Raw genomic sequence first — 5,373 nt, 5'->3', positions numbered from 1 at the left:
TCATTTAACGCAACACTAATGCAAAACGCGAAATTTAAACGCAACTCTAATTCAACCCGTTATTGTATAATCGCAACACTAATAAAAAATCGCGATGCCCATGATGACTGGATCTGGATGATGGGCCGGCATGCAAATCGGCCAGACAACACAACAACAATTACTACATATACTAAAACGAGCACAATGACAAAATAGTAACAATGACTTCCCATCCTTTGGACCCAAAACAGATCCAAAAGATGAGAAGCCATTCGTTGCAGCCCCTCTTCGTGACAGTTTGTCGAGGCCTCTTCGGTCTTCCTCCTTCGGGCGCGATGCCCGCTGAAACTTAAATCTAGGCTCGAGACTCACTAATCGCAAATCAAAGAAAAAAAAACGAAAAAAAAAAGGCTAAATCGCGGAAGCTAAATGCACATAGACGATCAACCATCAATTGTCGATCGTACACGTGCAGAATCTCGAGCGCAACGTTCGTTTCGAATTTACCTCGCGATCGCGACCGCGGAAATTCGAAAAATCGATGAATGAAGTCAAATACGAGTGGCATGCTCCATTCGTATATTCCAACTTCATCCTCGATTTTTCAAATTATATTTCCTGAAACAAGTTGTCACGCGAAAACGCGCCTACCCGACCAGAGACTGTGACAACTTGCCCGGCCCTACCTACTTATAATTAACACACACACCAGAAGTATACTACCTATCCTACCTAACCCTATATTTAAAAATATGGCAAAACAGGCATTCCAACACATTCGTTCTACGATTCTCACGCATAATACTCGGGCGCAAAAGCCTACACTAGGGAAAGCGTCCCGGGACGCCTCCGACACCCGAGCTTGGCACACAACTCGCACACTCTAACTTTACGTACCATTTTCCTGAAATCGACTGACGATGGCTAGTGACCATTGCGTGAAATGCAAATAAAAACATGTATCTCTTAATTCTAATTATAAATATTTATTATTAAATGAATATATCTTTTATAATATATCAATTGAATTATTAAAATAATGTAAATTTGATCATCATTGACCATTGTTATAATTTAAAAGTAAAAATTATAATATCGTGTACAAATATTGTTGTTGGAAATCGTAATGATATTAATCGTGAATACTTTAAATATTTCATAAATAAATGAAACGACGCAATTCCACAGCCTAACCACACACACATAATGTGGAAAATACGTCGTGCACGATACACTAACGCATCGTCAGTCGCTAAAAAATGATTATTAACTTATAAACTAAAGTCATCATGCCCATTGCCTCTCTCTCACCCAAGTAGCACTTGGGCACGTGAGTGAGATCCTGGCAATAAACATGGAAGGGGTTAAACCTGAAAATCCTGAGCTAAAAAAAAGTATTAGTGCGAATTAACGGGCTAAAATTATATCATTTTACTTCATTCTTTAATGAATGTTTTATTTAACAAATTTAATGAATTATTGAATTATTATTTTTAGAAAATAGCAATACAAAAAAAGATATTTATTTGTAATAATTAATAATAAAAAATAATTGACTCTAAATAAAATATTAATCAAAATAACCTCAGGCGATCTCTCCATCAAAGCATATATTCGAAAATAAAGAAACAATGTGCAAAACTTTTTGCCCTGATTCAGAGATCTACCTGTCGCGAAATATCTTCTTGCACATAATATTTCATACATTTCTTTTTTACGGAGGAAATTAAATATTTTATAATTTAATTTAATTCAAATCATAGTTATTATATATTTATAACATATCAAATAATTATATATTATGATCAAAAGTAAAACTGAATTTGTTTTTATTACTACATTCATATAGTTATTCATATATAGTTTGATTCATATAGTTGTTTAATTTTTACTTTACAAATGATTGCGGAAATATTTTCAACTATAAACAATCAAACTAATTTATATCATTCTAACTAATCATATTAAAAAAAAATCAGATATATATTATATAATATTAACTATCAATATTATCTTTAAAACGCGATGTGCAAGAAGATCTATCCTGATCTAGTAAATAAAACACAAAGAAATGTTACTATTCACGGGTATGATGAATACCCGCGGTCATTGTGCTCGTACAAAAATCTACGTATACAACCAATCACTCGTGTCGGTTCGGACTTTTTGTCCTACGACATGATTGAATGACCGGAGGAACATAAATGCATGCGACTCACCGATAGATGCGAAGAATCTGCATTGTCGTGGCCCAAGATGTCATCGCCAAAGTAGTCATCATCAGGAAGTGGAAACTGTAAGAAAACATGAAACATTTTAATTAAAACGCAATACTGATTATTTTAAAAAGTTGAACTGGAAAATATATATAAATAATTACCTCTTCGCGTGGTGGATGATTGTCCTATTCCTTTGAGAAACACTGACTCTACTCTGTACCGAAAACGAATATTAAAAATAAAAAAATAAAAATAAAAAACTACCATCGCGTCGATTTAAAACATCGGCGACGAACAAGCACTGATTCTAATTTCGCGAATAATTATGACAGTTTAATTATTAAGAGTTATTATACATTAAAATATAAAAAAAAAAAAAACTGTTACGGAACAAACACTGATTCTACAGACCGCATTGCACGCGGTCACAAAACGTTATTTAAAATTGAAATCCAACAGAAATGTTCACTGGCAAAGTCAGGCATCTTTAACAAAATATAAAGTGTTATGTGTAATTATTTTTTCAACAATACAATATCGATGATATAAAAATATTAAAATAATAAAAAAAATAGTTACCTCTTCGCGTGATGGATGACTGCCTTCTTCCTTAGAGAAACACTGACTCTACTCTGTACCGAAAACGAATATTAAAAATAAAAAAAATAAAAATAAAAAACTATTAACGCGTCCGTTTAATTTACAATCGGCGAATAAACACTGATTCTAATTTCCCGATTATAATAAGTAAATTTAATTAGAGCTATCGCGCTCTAAAATATTAAAAAACTGTTACGAAACAAACACTGAATCTACCGATCGCATTGCGCGCGATCACAATAATTGTCTGAAAATAAAACTGTATTAATAATGGGGGGGAATATAATAGAAAAAGAAGCAAAATATTTTTTTCTTCTTCTTTCTATCATTTGTTTCAGAAAAATATTGTCATTTCTATTGAAACTATGGATTCATTATTATCAATTTTTTTTATGAATAAAAAAATTTTATATACAAGAAAATAGTATATATATCATTAATACAAAACTATTAATATTTATGATGAATGTTCATTATAAATATTCATTATAATATACTTTAAAATGATAAAGTATATCATAAAACCGATCGAATAAAAACAGAATAAATACATACAGTAAAATGAAACATCAAACTTTTTCTTCAAAAAGTACGATGGCGTCCATATTGAAATTCTTCCCGCCTTTCAAATCATACCAATAATCGGGTAATAATCTGTACGAAAGAAAATAAGAATTTTCAAATATATATGTATATGAAATGAAATAAAATTAATCGATCATACATAAAAATAAAACTAAAATCAAACACAAATTCCATTTTAAAAAGGCATACATACGAATTAATTAAAATCTTAACTAAAATTCTAACCGTCGAATAAAAGATTATTATTACGATTGACGAATTGAAGGGAAGGGGGGGAAGGAGTATGCGCGCGCACGATAATTCGACAAGTCGAAACCTGTCGAAACCTGTCGAAACTTGTCGAAGCATGAACTTTCAAATTCTTAGAAAAGCGATATTATGATATTATGAAAACAAATAATGAGCCTCGAGCATTGAACAAAAACTGAAAAAAAATATAAACATTACGGAGAGATGCATTTAGAAACGAAATACATTTATAATACGTATATATATATATATTATACGTACATATCGATATATTTCGAATATGATAAAATAAAATTGATTTTATACACGTTCGTTTCAATATGGATAAAAAAATTATAAAAATCTATTCCAAATAAATTTATTCTAATAAATTTGTTCGTTAAAAGGTATATTAACATGAAAATCATCGGTCATAAATCGTTGTAATGTGTCCATATCACGAAGCTATTTTTCCTTCCAAATTATCCCGACAATCGAGCGAACGAATTATTTCAAATAAAAATTAAAATTGTAAAACAAATATATAAAAAAACTATATTAAAATGAAGCAACAAGTGAATTCGAAACACGATTCAACGAAGCACGAAATACCGGTAATCTCGACGGAAACGATCGATGAAAAAAACACAAAAAAAATCTCAAATACTAATTAATTTTGACACTACAATAATAAATAAATTATTAAATAAACGAAAATGATAATAATTTATAAAATTGATGATGAAATATGATCAAAATTACTTACTGCGTAGTAGAATTTTCGAAGCCGGCTGCGACGACACGTCCACTCACTATCACTTTCCACACAAAACTGATCCCTGCGCGCCAAAATTTACTTAGGAGCTTTCTGATTGGTTGGCATCGTACGATTCGATAATCGAAATTCCCCTGAAAATTAAAATATTCTATAATATATTTTATTTATTTTAATTAATAATATTAACTAAAAAATTAATTTACTTACATATTTTTAAATTTTAATCTATTATTTATTTTTCTAATTCTTATATTTATATATTTTTTTATTAATTTATTTATTCATTAATTTATTATCGATATATCGATTATCGATTTATCCAATTTATTTACTGAATTATTTATTCCTTTAATGATTTATTTTTACATATTTTTATAAATTTATATTATAAATATATTTTTATATTTTATAAATATATTATTTATATTATTATTTTTATAAATTTATATCATAAATTTATATTATTATTTTATTTTATAAATTTATTATCGATATGTCGATTATCGATTTATCCAATTTATTTACTTAATTATTTATTCCTTTAATGATTTATTTTTACATATTTTTATAAATTTCTTTAAACTGCTCATTTATATACACAAAAAATTAATTATTTCTTAATTTGTCATTTTTTCTACAATTTATATTAATAAATTTATTTATATAATATAATTGTTTATATATTTATTTGTCTATACCCATTTGTCTAATTATTTCATAAACATTTTTATGGATATTTTTTTTCTGTTCATTCAATCATGCATCTATTTATTTATTTATTTGCTCTCATTTATTCCTTCATTTGGTTATTTATATATTTTTATATATTTATTTATTCATTTGTGCAATGACTTATTTGTACACTTCATTAATTATATCCATTTATGCATCAATTCATTCATTCATTTATTTACTTCTTCACCTATTTATATTTATTAATTTATTCTTTTATTAATTCATTTATCTACTGACTTATTTATG

The 5,373-nt window shown here is 28.2% G+C and overlaps 1 long non-coding RNA gene across 1 annotated transcript; it reads right to left on the bottom strand.

Annotated features, from left to right (window-relative positions):
• Nucleotides 1-2,582: 2,582 nt before the first annotated feature.
• LOC133666382 (uncharacterized) lies at nt 2,583-4,438 on the bottom strand. The gene is made up of 4 exons (XR_009830475.1): nt 4,381-4,438; nt 3,357-3,455; nt 2,781-3,048; nt 2,583-2,686 (listed from the first exon to the last, which is right to left on the bottom strand). It is a non-coding gene; the product is annotated as an uncharacterized LOC133666382 (long non-coding RNA).
• Nucleotides 4,439-5,373: the final 935 nt, after the last annotated feature.

Source organism: Apis cerana, linkage group LG7 (genome assembly GCF_029169275.1).
Source record: "Apis cerana isolate GH-2021 linkage group LG7, AcerK_1.0, whole genome shotgun sequence".
Lineage (NCBI taxonomy): Eukaryota > Metazoa > Arthropoda > Insecta > Hymenoptera > Apidae > Apis > Apis cerana.
The sequence above is the reverse complement of the archived record's forward strand: the minus strand, read 5'-3'. Positions and strand labels throughout refer to the sequence as shown.